At 40.5% G+C, this 18294-nt stretch overlaps 1 protein-coding gene and 1 long non-coding RNA gene across 12 annotated transcripts in view; one reads left to right on the top strand and one right to left on the bottom strand.

The window, feature by feature from the left end:
* Nucleotides 1–18294, bottom strand: part of Mthfd2l (methylenetetrahydrofolate dehydrogenase (NADP+ dependent) 2-like) — a 90496-nt gene that overhangs the window by 2130 nt on the left and 70072 nt on the right. The window lies entirely within an intron of this gene.
* On the top strand, nucleotides 4650–8092 carry Gm52819. The gene is made up of 3 exons (XR_003955942.1): nucleotides 4650–4810; nucleotides 5352–5471; nucleotides 7953–8092. It is a non-coding gene; the product is annotated as a predicted gene, 52819 (long non-coding RNA).

Here is an 18294-nt window from a genome sequence, read left to right as displayed (position 1 = left end):
AGAGACACCTAGAGGATCTGTGACCTAACAATGCCATTTAACTAATTCAAAAAGAAATGAAGTCAGTCATGCCAGAAAAGCACGATCCAGCCACTCATCCCTCTGCTCTTTGACAGAGGCACTCACAACTAGGCTGGGAATGTTCCACTTATTCATAAATGCACTCCACCCCTGTTATCTTTCATAGAAAAGGATGGAAAAGTCCCAAATGGCTGAAGGGTCAGCCATGAGTAGGTAGGATGTTCCTAAAAGAAACACAGTGCACACAACTATAGCATATCAATTTTCTCGCTTTTTTATACTCTGAGCACTCATAGAATAAGTTACACATTAGACTTAAGTCACACAGTTGCTCAGAATGCAGTATGGGCAATTTTCTTGGGTGTCAGATCTGATAAACCAGTGGTCTGTCTGGGTCTCATGATCTTCTTGAGACTGTTTTGTTTTTTGTTTTTTGCGTTTTTAAACTACATTCTCACAATTATATTCATGCTGAGAAAGTAAGAACTGGGCAGAGGGATAGGAATGGGAATAGACTTTTGCATGAAACGCCTGCCTGACAGTTTAGCTCAGAATCTTCATTTTGCATAGGTTGCTAGGGAAAGTACACACACATATACATACACACGCACACACGCACACACACACATATACACTGCCCTATCTGTTGTTCTTCATATGAATCTTCATCTGTCTTAGGTTTGGGCTTGTCTGAATGTTAACAAGCTTTTATTAGCCTCAGTAGATCTCTCCACTGTACTCAATACTCAAAAGATTCAGCATTGCTATGTACACGGTTAAGCATCCAAGTACTTTTGTCATTTGTTTTTATGTTTGAGATAAAGTGAACACACTCAGAGATAAGGTTTGTACACAGTAAGTAATACAAGGGAGGCAATAATAAATCTGATTTTAAAACACTCATTAGGTTTTCTGTTTCATTTTCATGTATGTATCTAAGAAGAAATCAGTTTTTATGTTGTTAGACAGTGTTAATGTAGTTTATGGTCTACTTATATGAGGAACAGGATATGGAAGTACTTCTTTCAGGAGAAAGATGTCAATGGGTAAGAAAAAGTGCTCAATTGGAAAGTGAAGTAGCACCTATGGTCCCATGACACAGAAGGCTAAATAGGAGAGTGACCTGCACCCAAAGTTCAAAGCCAGCCTGGACAATAGAACAAGACATTGTTTCTTAAGTAAGTAAATAAATAATATTCTCAATAACAGTTTTGCATAACCATCTCCAGGCTATGATAAGCTATATGTTTGTGAAGTAGCACAGATGATTAGAGATGAATTTCATCAGGAGAGAAGATGCAAGTTCAGTTCATGCTCGATCCTGTGAGTTGCATCTTCCTGATCATTTCTAGAAGAGGGAAAGTTAATGGGCATTGAATCACCAGAACATTGTCTCTTAGACTGTTTCCCTAATGTTTCCCTAAGGCAGGCTTTGCACCTGCTTATAAGGGAGATGCTTTCAAAAACTGTGTGTGTGTGTGTGTGTGTGTGTGTGTGTGTGTGTGTGTGTGTGTGTGTATGTGTGTGTGTGTGTGTGTGTGTGTAAGTGTCTGAGTGTGTTTGTGTGAGTGTTGAGTGTATGTGTATATGACTATGTATGAGTGTATATGTATGTATATGTGAGTGTGTGTGTATGACTATGTGTGGCTGTGTGTGTATGTATATGTGAGTATGTGTGTGTATATTATATGTGTGTGATTAGGTGTGTATGTGTGAGTGTATGTATGTATGTGTGCATGAGTGTCTGTATATGTATATCTGTATACATGGACTTCTCTGTGCTTCATTGCAGAGAAACACAGAAGAATCATAAGGCAATGATTCCATTCAGGAATGAGTTCCTGTGACTCTTGAAGAAGGGTAATGTGTGTGTGTGTGTGTGTGTGTGTGTGTGTGTGTGTGTGTGTGTGTGTGTGTGGTGTTTAAGAAAAATACCAAAAGTCTTTGCCACATTAGAATAGGCACTAGAGATATCAGTAATTTCGTGATTCACAAAAGGACATGCCAAAAAAGATCAAGCATTAGATTCAATTCCATAAAATCATCAAAATTTTAGAGTTTCTGAAACTGACAGTTAAGGCAAATAAAACACCCGTCAAATTCTATTGTCTGTGTGGTGTGTGCCTTAGAGATGAGACTCAGATGGAAATAGCAATTATGTTTAAAGAAAATTCTTGAAAATAAGAATATTTTTTAGGAAAAGCAGTCATTATCACAAAATTTTATTTGAATGACCTCTCTACAAAACTTGAGATGGTGCAAAGTCACTTGTGGAGATTTCCTTGAACTTAGGAAAATGCGTTAGACTGGAAGACATTCTGTCTTGTGCACATTACCTACATTGGTTAACATGTCCTACTCTCCGGTTGCATCTGCTGAGCTTTTGTTCTTCCTCCTCAATCTCATACAAATGTCACTAGAGTTGGTTAACTCCTTGGGCTGTTTACTGTTTACTCATTGGCCCATGACATTCACAGGATAGTTTTTCTAGGTAATGTCCTGAATATATTAGGATATTCCATCAAAGGAAGTCAAACTCTGAGTTTCCCTCACCCACTCTTCAGATTCTAGTGTAAAGCACTTGGAATCATTGTCTTATGATTCTTCTGTGTTTCTCTGCAATGAAGCACAGAGAAGTCCATGTATACATATCACAGTCTGAAGTCTGAGACGACTATACTGGAGAAAGAGCAGAGTTTCCCATATGAGCAAGGTGGTGGAAGTTTAAAGCTTAATCGAGATTATGATTCATTGTTTTGAAATTATATGGCAGCTTCATGTTGCTAGGCAAACCCTGATGGGCAGACACGTTTGAAACCTCTACAGTGTCACAGCTGATAATGTCTCATTAGCTAAGGCAAGTCTTATCATCACACTTAAACTTTAAAGTATGGGATAATAATAATAGCAAAGTCATGTTGAGAAAAGGGTGTGCATGAGTACTTTTTGTGGTTGACAATACAATTGTTTGTGTCCCAGCTGCCATTCCAGCTGCACTATATCTAAACCAGATCTTATCAATTGTCACTAATATTAGAATAAAATAAAAAGTGTTCTTTATGGAAACTGGGATCTATTGTCCCTTGGTCCTATTCACATACCTGGTCATTAGTGTCACTACACGTTACAAACCGGTCCAGATAGATTCACAGAAAATGTCCCTTGTGTAAGACATAGTTACTAACCCTTAAAGCCCACAGTCTTATTATAGAGATACTTATTTTGAAAATGCAATTACTTGAGCAATAATTGAGTGATGGCTGTGGTGTGTGCCGCAGTGAGGTGTTGGTGCCACTGAGTGTGTTTGGAGAACCTAACTAAGCCTTAGGTTTGTGGGTAGATGTGGGTTGGGCCAGCCTTTCCAGGGCAGAAACATAAAGATGAGCCAACACACTTGGTAAGGGGGTTGTGTTTGCAATCAGAGGAGAAAGGAACTTCTCTTGGGTGGAAAGTGGCTTGAATCTTGTAAGTACCACAGGAAAGCTGATGTGGCTGCTCTGTAGGTAAAAGGGAGCTACAGGAGAGGAGATGCAACAGGCAGGTGTTTTGTAGCACACTAAATATATAATAAAACCTGAAGTCAATGGTTAACTTATTTCTGGAGGGAAGAAGGAAGACCAGCTTCATAATCATTTCCGACATTCTTACTTGAAGAGAACTGTTTTTTTTTTTCTATCCAAGTAAGGACAATAGGTATGGAGCAAAGGTTACTTCATATTTAAATGGAGGTGGTGACAGGGGTGATGAAAGACACTAGGTGTTCAGTCGATGCATGCACCTCAGAAAATTGCAAGGGTGACATGTGGTCACAGGGTGTGGAAAGATGACTCACGCGGCCACGACTAGAGACGTACAGGAATGCTAAAATGCTCTTTAACAGCTTAGCACAAAAGAAAACGGATGTGATGGGTAACCTTCTGGCAGCCGCTGCCATGCTTCGTGAGAGGGTGTCTCTAGCTTGTGCTTTCTGTGTCATTGCTTCCTCGGGAAACTTTATAGTCCTGGTTCCCAGGGCTGCCACTTAAGAATCAAAACTATCACGAGAAATACGTCATCCGGCACATTCGCCAGTTTCACCGCAGGTAGTGAATTTTAAACTTCTGTGCCACTGTGCATCTCTCTGTGGTCCTTCAATAAGAGGATGGATGTATCTAAATGGAATTGACTGGGCTAATATTTAGTGAAAACTATGTTCTGTATTCTGGAGAGAAAAAAAAAAGTATTTGTGCTTCTAAACCATCTGTGTTTGGGTGGAGCAGCAGAGACCAAGGCCATGAGGTTTTCTGGTGTTGTTTGTCTTTCTAGTTTGTCTGTTGGTCATCTTTAAAGAATCATTCTGTGGCCCCTGCTGGATTTCTTTCTAACCGTGCAACAGCAAACTTTCAGAAGCAACATCACTTTAAGAGTAGCGACACAGAAAAGGTCCCATTTCTCTCGTGAGAATGTCAGCCTCCTTGTATACATATATAATTGTCTAAATTAAATGGTTGGAGGAGTTTCCCGTGCTTCTACATGCAAACTACGTAGGCATGGCCTCTCGGACATACCCACCATAATGAATGGGGAGACAAGCTTTAGGAAAAGAAAGGACAGGAGTAACAACCAGAAAAACCTGAATGGAATAGGGCTGGAGAAATGGTATGACTCAGGAGGTAACACAACACTCCACTTTCTCAGGCAGGTGTTATAAAGGGATGCTTCAGTGCTTGCTGAGCCAGAGAGCAAAGGGCTCTTTAGCATGTGGCCCATCACTGAACTTTCCATGGCAACAGGATCAGGCGCAACCAAGGTAAATGGATCAAGCTTAACTGGGTTGCTGCTCCTTTTTTAAAAAATATATTTTATTGATTTATCAACTGATTTATTTATTGTGTGTCTTCCTCTGTCGCTATCTCTATGTCTCTCTGTGTGTGTCTGTCTTTGTCTCTTTATCCTCCAGCCCTCTTTATATTAAATCAAATCGTTATATACCTGGCTAGCTATTTCGTAGATACGAACACCAAAAACAATGTCAGCCATGCCACTTAGAAAACATTGAATGGAGCCATATAACTACCCAGTTGCCTGGATAAATCAAAAGGTACTTTCTATGAACTTGCTCAACACAATGAAGCATCTTTGCTGGCTGTGGATTACTTCAGCTGCCATTGCATTTATATTCTGGTTGACACATTGTTAAATACTGCTATGACATTTCCATTGACCGTTTGGAAACTGATTGACAATATCTCCCTTTCACAGTGTCTTTTTACAAGCAACAGGACAATCTTGTGCTATTTTTTTTAACTATCCTTTCTGGTGCCTTCTCTCACCCTCCCCCTTTCTTTCAGGCACAGGACACTGACTGCCATCAGTGGTACACTGAGAAACTAGCCACGATGTTGAAGAGTCCTCCGTGTCTCTTGCCAGGTCCTTGATCTCAGTAGTTTGCCATAATCAACCTAAAAGAGGTATTCAATGTCTTTCTCCTAGGCAATCACATCTTAGGATGCTCAAAACAATTGCAAAAGCAATCTCGTCATAGTACAAGAAACCTTTACAAAGGCATCAGACAACCCCTTTGTTCCCATGGTTTTCCTTTTGTGCTTCAACCTTAACTCCTTCCTACAAAAATACTGCCATTCCGTGTCAAATACACAATACTAATTGAATGTGTTTAGAGATTCGCTTCATTTCCAAGGCTTCATAATAAGTACCTTGCTCTCTGTGAGCAACAGTGAAGGTGGCTGGCCCCGAGATCTCATGGTGACCTCCATGCTTCTGTCTGTTCTTAGAAGTGGCCTGGGTGGGTATTGTGAGCACAGGCTTTCCCAGAGAACGGCTTTTGCAGCCTCTACCAGTTTCTCAACTTACCGAGACAGACTGTCTGTAGGTTAAAGTATTACTCTTCCCTTATAGTAAAGCCAGACTATGGAGTGAGATGATAATCACAGACCCCAAAAGGCTGACATTTAAGTCAGACTGATCAACCATATTGTCAACTTAAGTGAACGACCCTGAGATAGAGTTGGACGTGGGATATAGCTGAAGAACAATCTATTTCCTTAGAAACTGGGAACATTGTCTTACCACTCCATGTGGTGGAAGGCACATTTAGGACTAAGGCACCAAAAGACTTTTATCTGAAATGAATTTTGACATATCCAAAAGCTATAAATTTCAGAGGCTTATATACTGTTTGCATGGCTATATGCCCCATATATTCAGAATGCACCTCACATGACACAAACTCAACCAATCAAAAATGCATCTGAGAATCCAGGCACTCGAGTAAACTCTGGACACAGCATATGTGTATAATCCCTGTGGATCCTTCTTGTTCATCAGACAGCTGCCCAGCTGGTCCATCTATATCTAAGCAGTCTGTCTTTGCCTTAAACAATTTCTAGCTATGCAATAACTTTAGATCCAAATGAGGGACTTGTGGCTGATGATACCAATATCAAAAGCTTTTTGAAAAGTTTAATTAGCAGTGTCTTCAGCATGAAAATCTCAAAGCTAAGGATCAATTACCTGCCACCTCTCAACTGCTTAATAAACAAACCAACAGGCTCACCTACTCTGCCACCAGGGTCAAAGCAAGTAAGCAAACAAACAAACAAAAGTCCTTCATCTTAAAAGACACTCAGGAAGCTTCTTCCACCAACAAGTAAAAATATATAAAGACCTTTATGCACTCTGTTATCTTTTACACAAGCTGTAAAAAAAATTTAAAAAGACATAAAAATCAGGTAGCCATTCACTGACTTATGAAAATAGAAATTCTTACTAGGACTCTAGGTGTTTCAAATGTAGAAACTAGGCCTCGTCTTTTCCTAGAGCTAATAAGATTCCTACCAAGATAAGTAAACTCACAAACAGGCTCCAGTGAGAAAACAACTCAAAGCTACCATGTTGCTGTTATTGACTTTAAATTTGCTTTTGACTATTTCTTTATCTAAAGTCATGATTTTATGTAAAATTTCTTATGGACTAAACTTATGCTCATAATTTGGAGTTGAGGACCACATCTCTGCTTTCATCTACAGGGTTTTTTTCTAGATCCCAACAGGACTAGTAAAGTTGTACCTTTAACTGACACCAGAAGACCAGACCTGGTGATGAAATAGGAACACTTTCCTAAACTTCAACCACATGTAAACTGTATATTACTTGTAATTCTCACCCAAGCTACCAATATTCTTTTCATTGCACCAACACCGGTACCATATTTTGTGGACTTCTTGTCTAGTTATTCAATGTATTATTAATATTTTCACTCTACTTTTATGATATTAAAAACAACCCTCTTTCACATGCATTCCTGTAAAACTAAAAGAAAAATTGTCTTTAGAAAACATAAATGCTACTTTGGAAAAATTATTGATGGCATTAAAAACTGGAAGTAAGTTTTATAGGGTGGCAATTGCTGACATCTTAGCACTTATTGGAATCATAACTGCTATCATGGAAAGCATACAAATGGCTCAGTTTACCAATGAGAGAGCTAAAAATGTTTCAAAGATAGAAAGAACTCAAGAAAAATTATACATAGATATTTTTTTCAGACAGGCTGGATGTCCATAATAATATCACTGACTGGCTTGGGTCACAAAATGAAGCTATTAAATCTTGACTACTAATTGCTATTACAATTCACTTGTATTTGTAGCTCTGCTTTGCTTGATAGGGACAATATAAATATCCAAGGGAATTGGTTAAAAACTATCTATATAGAGTATGGTCTCAAAACAACTCTTCTATTGACCTTGGACAGTTACATCAAGACATGTATTCATTAGAATAGTCCCATTTGTCAAAAGCCTGTGACCAACGCTTTGCAGATGAATTGTAAAGTATGGTACATCTCAATCCTTTTAATATTTTACATGATCAAGCTTCTAAACCCTGATTAAATGTAATGTCAGCTGCTACCATTCTTTTATTTCCAGAGATGATGGATGGCCCAAGAAAAAGCTGATTTTTCATGTCACCATGTTACTATAAAATGGCAATGGGAGAAGGTCTGTAATTCCTTTCTCAAACACAACTCCTGACCCAGATACAGTAATGTGGCGTGATTCACAAGTCACCACGCATAAGGCCTAGGAGGGCTGTAAAGCCTAGAAGGACTATCCCCAGGGCAAAACAAAGCCACAAGGGCAAAGAAGTCTGGAAGAACTCAGAGAAGGGATCAAGAAAACTGTTTGACAAGTTCTGCTTGCAATTTCCATCTCTAGTACTATCTAAACAATATATAAACTCAGTGGGAAAAATAAAGAATGCTTCTTGAAGTGAACGATTGAGTCTTTCTACTATTACCCTCGTTCCAGGTCCTGCTGATGCTCAAGGTTGTGTTGGATGAGATGCAAGAACATAAATAGTAAGGTTAAAACTTGGTGTGGGGTAGAAATACAAAATATACAGGACAAGAAGCTCACACTAGGAAGATGTAGTTTAGTTGGGACCAACTAAATGAAATGCAAGATAGTATAAAAGATGTCGGCTAAGCACGATGAGGAAGCCTGAAGAAGATAAAAATTGGCATGAAGGCATGAGGTTTTAGTGCTTTAACAGTCAGTCAGATGAAGAACAAACTAAACTAAAAAAGCACTCAGGGACAGAGAATCAATGAAGAACATGGTGAAGTTCTGAGGTGTTGAGTTACAGCCTTGTGGATCAGCAGTGCAGTGGGAAGGAGAAGGCGAGCCATGTGCCCAGGTACTCATCTTGCTGCCAGCAGTGTGCTCAGCAATTTGCTTGCATGAGTTAATTAGCTCGTGGATGGTGATTATTGCATTTCATCTTTTTGACAACTTTCTAAGATAGGTATTATTATCACCATTTTTCAATGATAAAATCAAGTCTCAGGGGTGAAGCGATTTACTTAAGATCATAATTGTCTCAAGCAATAGAGCCAGGATTCAAACTCAAGTCAGCCTGACTCTGGAGTGTAGTCATCTATAAAAAGTCAGATACGATATAAAAAGAGTATGGAGGGGAAGGTAACTCTGAGGTTTCAAATGCAGGGCCTTCACAAAGAAGAGAGACCCAACGACATTTTTGGCACTATGTTTGGCAGTTTCTTAGAGGAAAAGTAAGTGCCTTCCCTGCCCTGTGATGTCTTAGATTTAAATTTTGAGGAACAGATTTCACCAAACTGTTTGCTGTCTCGTGTGTTACTTTCACTTGGAAAATCCCTCCTCCTTCCCATACCTGTTCCCCACACACATATACATCCTCAGTTAGCCCCACCTCTTCTCTTGCTCACACTCTACACCATCTATACATCCTGGGTCAAATTCTCTGGTCTGGTAAAAAATGTCTCAAGCGGATTATAGAGCTAGAATCTCCACTCACACTCATTCCAAGATCCTTAAAGTCATACAGGATTCTTTCTATTTTTTTCCACACCTATTCATTTGACCAATCATCCCAACTCACCTTTTAAATTATATCTACCATCTAACCACCTCATAATACTTAGAGCCATTACTACCCTTGTCCACACCCCGTCATTTCTTACTTGGATAATTATAATAGCCTCTTAACAGGTTACTCTTAACACCCATACTCTCAACAGTCTAGCCAACGATCCTGTTGAAAACAAGTCAAACACCAAGTGTTTGCTAGCTGTTTCTTAAAGAGTAAAACCCAAATGCCTTTCTGCAGCCTTTATGGTCCAATGTGATATAAAACCCCTGCTGCCTCTTCTTCTGAGGTTCCCCACAATGTATTTCCCTTTATTTACTGGGTCCAGTTACAATGGGCCACTTGTAATTCATCAAAACTACCACGCAGAGCAAAATTCGATGGCACACACTAGATACTGGGGACTTTTCAGTACTAGTTCCATTACCAGGGATATTAAGACAGAAGAGTCATGAACTCAAGGCCAGCATTGGGAACATAGCTTGCTTATGGCCAGCCTGAACACGGAAAATCTCTGTCTCAAAAAAAAATCACAAAACAAAAATAAAAATAAAACTGTTTCGGAAGATATTTAAAAAGATTGGCAAGTTTCCACACTACACCGGGCACTGGCAGGCCATGTGGCTGTAGCGGGATGTTCTCATCTCGGCAGACTCTCTGGCCCAGAGCTCCTGAGTTCCCTTGGTAGGTTGTTAACACTCCTGCCTCATGCAATGACCACCCACCTCACAGTTAGATGTCACAATACCCAGTAAACTGGTAAAATCAAAACTCTTAGAGTTTATAATTGGTCAGATTTATATCTCAACAAATTCTCAGTTCACAAGATGCCCACACAATAATTTCAGAACCAACTGATAATGATACAAGCTACCCACCTAAATTAGACAAGTTATCAATTATTCTATGCCTATATGGTATATAGCTACCTGTGGCTATTTAAGGCCACGTGCAATCTGGATCATCTCCTTTTGCTCCATCTTTCCTCCTTCTCCCTACCTTTCTCCTCCATCTTTGTCTCTGCAACTCTTTGCTCCGCCTCCCTTTTCCCTGTCCCTTCTTGCTGTATTCATAATGAAATTAATTGGACAGGGAAATCCTGCTACATAAAACTGCCAAATATGGTCTCCTGAAGATCTTCACAATGACCCGTCTAGGTACCTAGAATGATCCTCTCTTACAACAACATGGTGTTTTCTCCCATTTTGCAGAGATGGGCAAGGAATGGCTATTCTAGAGGCCTGGAGCTCGCCCCAGATGAGGCAATTAGCATCTGGAACTGCAACATTCCCATCTCTTCACTGTGCTGATCAGTACGAATCAGTCAATCAGTCTCTGCAGACAGAGCTTCTTTTCATGAGTTTGTGTTCATTGTGTGAATCTGGGTATGTGTGTGTGTGTGGGTGTGTGTTTGCCTCTAAGACACAGCTATATACCATGTGGACAGTACCCTCGGAGTCCAGAAAAGAGTGTTGGGTACCCCAAAGCTGGAGTTACAGAATGCTGCAAGCCATCATGTATGTGCTGGTAATCGAATCCAATTGTCTGGAGGAACAGCCAGTACTCTTGACTGCTAAGGCAACTCTCCAGCCCCACTTATTTTGTAACATTAAGCACCATTTCATATGCTATAAAACATACTTATTTGCTTATTATTGTGGACAAACTTTGTCTATTTAGACCACAATTGTATCTCATGGGATGGATTCCTAACATATACTCAATAAATAATTAAAACCCGAATGAATCTAAACTGAAGGTTCCCAAGGATGAGTTGGATATGCACCTTCTTAGGTTTAAGATAGATGTCTATTCACTCAAATAGGGCCACACATGTAGAAATTATAGATTTCATATTCTGTTACTCCCACACATGTCTATGTTCAGGTATCGTGGAAATGACAAGAAAACTTCCAGTTTACTGTCTCAGAGGTGAAAGGACTTTGTCACACACTCTCCTCCCCTTATCATGGAAGAGCACACTAATGAGGATGCAAAGACTGTATGCTTGCAAAGGTGGGATGTGCAAAACCGAGTTCTCCCCATTGGTTTGCTTGGATGCTAACCCCAGAACCCGAGAATATGGCTGGATAGCAATATGGGGGTTGGGGATTTAGCTCAGTGGTAGAGCGCTTGCCTAGCAAGCGCAAGGCCCTGGGTCCAGTCCTCAGCTCTGGAAAAAAAAAAGACAATATATGTTGCCTGAGTTCATTACAGTGAGGTCTAATGTAAGGTCTGATGTCATCACTGGTGTACATGGACATTTCCAGAAGGAAGGCATTGTGAAGCTTATAAGGAAAAGATGAACACCTATGTGCAAAAGAGAAAGGATGCAGTGGGAGCCCTCACACCACCTCCATCTGAGTGTCTTGCCTCTGGAAGCATGTGTGATCCACTGGTGCTACATGAGGCAACTTGTTTGTTGCAGTTTGCTCTAGCAGCATTAATGAAGCACTGCAGACATCAAAATGGACGAAAACAGCATCCCTGAGTGAGGAGCTCTCAATGCCCTGACTGCCAGCTTAACTCCAGGCCTCAGTAGGAGAGGGCTGTGACTTGAGGTCATGTATTTAGATATACCTTTATTATAATAGTTTATCCTGTACTCAAGCATAATCCTTATGAGAGAGAAAGAGGAAACTGCCAAATTGTTTAAGAAGAAAGGGAAAATCAAACCACGAACAGTCTTTGAATATATCTGTGCCTTTGAGCTTTAATACGGAAAATACTGCTCACAGTTCACACGTGTAAGCCACAGTCCCCCGAACTATAATATAAGCAGACATAAAACATCTGGAAGGAACTATATGTGGATATGGTTAAGACACAATGCATATAAGTACAAAATTAGCGTCACTGACAGTTTTTATGGTTAATACCATCATTTCTATGCACTGCCCTGTAGCCTTGAAACAACACATTCTGAAAACCCCATCCATTTCAGACACTGAACCCACCTATTCTGTTTGTGAGAGAGGAAAATAAAATGGCCATTCCTGTTCCATCTCTCTCCCTCGTTACCAGTCCTTCCCTGCATTGTTTCTCTGTTTAGTGTAAACCTGTAGAGAGGTGTGGTCAGGATTGTAAGGGCGGGAGGAGGGAGGGGCAGGCAGTATGCAGTAGACATTCCAGTTCTTTCCATCTCAAACCCTGTGGGATAATGCTTCCTAAAGCTGAAACCAAGCCATTAAAGCCTCAGATGTTTGTAGAAACCTCTGTGTGTTGGCCTGAGGAAGAGATGAGGCTGGAGAAGTAACCAACAGGAGCAGGGTTGAGTTAGCAGCCTGGGACACCATCAATCCCATATTCAGCTGACCAAACCCATTTGGTGAACTGTGTCAATAAAAGCAGTGTCACTGTGAGTGTCTAGGGCTAGAGGTTCCATTTCAGCTGGAAACTCAGACGGTGCTGCTTGCCACAAATACTCTGTAATCTCTTCTTTTAATATCTTTGGAATATAGACTGCTTTGTCATAAATGAATGGTATCGTCTTCAAAACTTCAACAGAAAACAGATGAAGGGTATTATAGAAGAAAGCCAGTAGGATCATCCTAAAACAGCAATGTACGAAGGAAATCGAGATTTCTCAAATATTTATTGCATGATTATTGAGAAAAAAATTTCTATACATGAAAAGAGTTTTGTCATATAGGTGCTTTTAAATACGGCTGTGGGGGTTAGAGAGTTGGTTTAGCAGTTCAGATCAGGTAGTGCTCTTATAGAAGATCCTAGTTCAGTTCCCAACACTCATTTTGAGTGACTCACACCAATTGTATCTCCAGCTCTAGAGGACCCAACATCTCTGGCCTTTTCTGGCCCCTCTGCTTACATGTATATACTCCTCATATAGACACAAACATAATTAAAAACAGTAAAAATTAATTAAAAATATTAAATACTGCCTTAAGGTAGATGGATGGCAGAGGCATGCTCAAAACGTTGAGGGAGGATAGTAAATATTGGTCAGAGGCTAAAGGCATCCATGAATTTTCTTGAGTCTTATAATCGAGGATCAATACAAAGTGTGTTTACCAGTTCAATGTACTGCTAATTTTAAGGTTCTTTCTTACTCTTGGCATTGCAGGAAAGGCCTACTGGGACTCTGGGCTCTTCACAGAGGTTCCAAGAAAGCAATGCCTCTAACACTGGGCAGTCGATATGGACAGTACCACAGTGGATAGGGTGAGATGCTGGAATCAAGCAAGCCAAGCAACCATGAGAAGTGCTATTGGATGGGAGCCTCTGGCTTCTGGATGTTTTGTGGTGTGTTCAGACAGCTATGGCAGCAGAGCTACTGCAGGAGTGTCACACTCTTATTGTTGAAGCTGTGTAACGCTGCCTGAGTAACCAGTGCAGTGGATTAGATTTACTCAATAGGCAAATTATTTTGTCAAGGTACAGAAAAGCATCTCTCCATAATTGATAAGTATATAGAATTGAAAATGATAGTCAAGCTTACAGTTATTAAAATCCATTTAAAACAGCAACATTCAAATTCAAAGTTTTATTACTTTACAGAAGGTCTATGGAGAACAGTCTGATACTTGCCTTCCTAGGTGGAGAGAGGCATCATCTCATAGCTGCTTCCATCTTATACCTCAACTAATTCTCCTTCCTTCTACAGTTTCCACTTTGCCCCTTTGATGTCATGATACATACGCCCCTGGGAGTTCCTTTGGTTTAAACAGCATTGTTACCTTGGGGACACTGGAGGACATCCCACCCTTTCCTCACTAGGTTCATTTACATTGAAACATCATTCCCACCAGTGCAACCTACTTTCCATGCATGGCCCGAGTTCCTGCATTAATGAGCCAAACTTCTCTGCTAGGAAAATTTTCTTCTCCATTTGAATCTCCCTACATCTGCTTTGCTCATCTTGGCGGAAGTCATCATGGAAACTTTCACAGATACTTACAAAGCAGTCACGCTTTCCCTGTGGCAATTTGCAGCCAAATGCTACCTGTGAGATCATGGTGTGTCCCATGGTAAAGTCCCTCCCTCTCAATGGGGGAGAGGGAACCATCCCTTATTTCAAGTTCCATCCTGATGAACAACCTGAAGAGCAACATGTCAAAGCCTATTCATCTGGGTGGCTGAGATGCAACCTCACCAGCAAGGTCTTCTCCACATAATCCAGCTCATCCTTGGCGCTGTGGATCTGTGAACCACCAGTGCGGCAGAGGAAAATAAGAAAAACCTTGTGTGTGCATTTTATGATAGGAGCAGGATATTCTGCTCTTTCAACCTACGTCCCTCCAAACGTCTCTGTGCTTTTATGTGGCTATTTGGCAGTACTCTGCTGAATGTCCAAGACACTAAACAATAAAACTGAAAGGGAACATTGAGAGACAGTAGTCCCCACTACCTGTGGGGACTCATTCTGAGACTTCCAAGGGCTGTTTGGAACTGTGGATAGCACTAAGCTATACAGCTATGAAGTTTCTGTCTTTACACATGTGGTAAATCTTAGTTTATAACTCAGACACAGAAAATAAGAGAATAGGATAATTAGAGCACTACAACTATAACCGTTTTGTGAACAAATATCCTCTCTCAAAATATTTTACTCAGCCAGACATAGTGATGTATGCCTTTAATTCCATCACTTGGGAGGCAGAGGCAGGCAACTCTGTAAGTTTAAAGCCAGGCTGGTCTATTTAAAGAGTTCCAGACCTGCCAAGGCTACATAGCAAGACACTATCTTGTAAAAACAAATGAACAAAACTCCAAACCCACAGTATCTTATTATATAAAACAAGATGATGATACTGTGGTGTTTTCCTGATTTCCTGACTCTGATTACAGAAGCAGAGTCCTGGGACAGAGGAGATGGCTGTAATCACTGCTGAGCTGGCACACAGAGTGGATGCAGAGCTCTTAGGTGATAGCACTATCTAAAGCAACCTCGCCAGTTCTACATGAATATGAATACACACACACACACACACACACACACACAGTTATCCATTCATCCACTGATGGACAACTGGGTTCAACCAATCCTTTGCTAAAACAAATAAAGAAGCAAGAAACGTGTGAGCACAGGAATCTCTATGGTAGGGTTCACGCTTCTCTGGCTCACTCTGCCCAGGAGGAACCAGTGGCGTCACACAGGTGTCCTAGTCTAAATTTCTTGAGAAACCTCCAAACTGATTTCCACAATGGCTATATTAATTTGCATACTCAACAACAGTGAATAAGGACTCCTTTCTCTCTGCATCTTCTCCAGCATGTGTTGTCAGATGTGTTGCTGAGGGCCATCCTGAAGGATACTTCAATATATTTTAATATGTGGGTTTTTTTTTTAAATGGCTAAGGATACTGAACACTTTTAAAAAGGTATTGGCCATTTGTATTTCTTTTTTAGAAACTATTTAGTTCACTTGCCTATTTGTTAATCAGTGATTTTATTCTCTTGGTAACTAATTTCTGCAATAGTTTATATATTTTGGATGTTAGTCCTTTGTCTGAAGTACAGCCAGCAAAGGTTTCCTCCCATCCTGAGGGATGTGACCCTGGGGTTAGTTCCTGGGCTGGTGCTCTAGATGTCCTTTCTTAAGCAACTCAACATGTTCACCCAGCAACACATGTGTAGAGGTGCAGACATGTTTATGTAGAGAGTCACTGTTGTCATACTGGACCTTAAACAACACTGGGGCTCCTAGCAACCAGAGCCCCTGAGGGCAGCTGGATATCCTTCCACAAGGTGCATCTTGTTCACATTCACTGCTCCACCTAGTACATATGATTGCATACATTTGACTGTCTGCCTTTCTTTCCATAATCGTTGGGTGTAAACTGCTTAATCTGGATCTGGTCCCTGTTACACTCCAGAACCTTACCCATAGGAGGTCTGTGCCCTAGGACACTTGCAAATGTCTGCATTTAAAATTTTGTTAAACAACATATAAAAGTTGTATAAATGATCAATTAGTGACTAAGTTCCACCTAAAAAAGTTTAAAATATAAATTTTTAGGGGATGGACAGTTGGCTCCATTGTTAAGAGCCTGGCTATTTCTTCAGAGAACCCAGGTTCAATTTCTAGCACCCGGTAGTGAGTTACAACTGTCTATAACTCTAGTTCTCATGGGTCAGACTGCTCTGGAACTAGCCCCCTCTGCTGTAAGCATGCATGGGCTGCATTGACACACATGCAGGCAAAACACTCATGCACATAAAGGAAAAAAAAAGAAAATGAAATCCAAATTTTAAAATCTCATCATTTATTCCTTTAATTTGTAACATTACATCTATAACTCATAAGTACTCCAAAGAGTCCTGCTGCTTTGGTCATGACAACAAGCCCAGACATAGAATATCTAACCAAAGTTCCAGTACCAGGCATGAGAAACTTCCCTTTGAATTGTTGGTCAGGGAGGTCTAAGAGCCTCCAAAAGCATATGGGCTATTGCCAGTAGCCTTGGCTGCCTCTCAGAACTAGAAAGTAAGACCTATTGCTTAAGACACCACACACAGGACTTAGAGGAATCCATCTGGAAAGGAAGTGGAAGCCTCCTTGATGAAGGCTGAATCTCATAGTATCCAAAGGTACTATGCAAGAGAGAGAAAGAGAGAGAGAGAGAGAGAGAGAGAGAGAGAGAGAGAGAGAGAGAGAGAGAGAGAGAGAGAGAGAGAGAAGTCCTGGCCACCTGCAAAGCCTAGGAACCACGATGAATATCTGTCTAGCAATGATGTAACTCCACTAGTGAAGTAGTGGTACTTATATCTTAGGGATAATCAACAACTGTGTGGATTTAGGGTCTATTCACCAGGATAGAGTTGATGCCCGGTACTATACGTCTAGCCACCTACATGTGGCTGGGGAGGTCATAGACCCTAGAAAAGAACCTACTACTGTCAGTTTCCTAAACCGATATAATTTCTAAGTATATTCTACTAACACAGTTGGTACACCTACAACATGTCAACTTGGATAGGGGACATTTCATAAGGCCCCACCCCTCAGTGAAGAGCTACAGGCAATAAATGAGTGCTCAGAGAGGGAGAATCAGTCTTCTACAGGGATCATCTCCCTGATAGGTTATCCAATCCCAAGCGGTCAGCCCTAAACATATACACATTAGAAGCATCACTAAGTGGGTTCAGTAGGTTAAGTGTCTACATGCATGCGCACACACACATAAGTACATGTGTGTATATATATTATATATGTACATATATACATATGTATACACATACATACATATATGACAATAATAATTGTAGAAGAACAGATTATGAACTTGAAAGGGGGCCACAGGAGAAGTTGGAGGGTAAAAGAGAGGGGTGAAAATGATGTAAACCCAGTAGTTGTTTGACATTCATAAAACCAATTTTTAAAAAGTGAATGGCTGAATACAGAGCATAAATGTCCAAGTAGAGTGTAAACTGACTATCATAAAACACACAACAGGGGTGACCAAGGGGTTAAATGGGTAAAGCTGCTTGTTACCAAGGCTGTTGACCCAACACTGATCCCAGGGATCCACATGGTGGAAGAAGTGAACCAATTCCCTCAGGCTGTCCTCTGACACCCATATGCATGAGGTGACACATGAGTGCCTCCTATCTCGATATGAGCACATGTAATAAAAATTAATTCAAAGATAAAACATAGGTCTCCAAGTCTACAATCAGATAGAGTAACTGTTTCATTTAAAAAAAAATACAAGAAGGAATTTAATCTCACTACCAAATATTGCTAAGCCTGGCGTCACAGTTCTGGAATCTCAGCTACCTGGGAAGCAGAAGATGAAAGAGCTCAAATTTTAGGACTGCCTGGGAAATCTCTTTCTGTCTCTGTCTCTGTCTTGCTCTGTTTCTCTCTCTCTCTCTCTCTCTCTCTCTCTCTCTCTCTC

Source organism: Mus musculus, chromosome 5 (genome assembly GCF_000001635.26).
Source record: "Mus musculus strain C57BL/6J chromosome 5, GRCm38.p6 C57BL/6J".
Lineage (NCBI taxonomy): Eukaryota > Metazoa > Chordata > Mammalia > Rodentia > Muridae > Mus > Mus musculus.
Note: the sequence above shows the minus strand (reverse complement) of the source record. Positions and strands in the feature narration are given on the sequence as shown.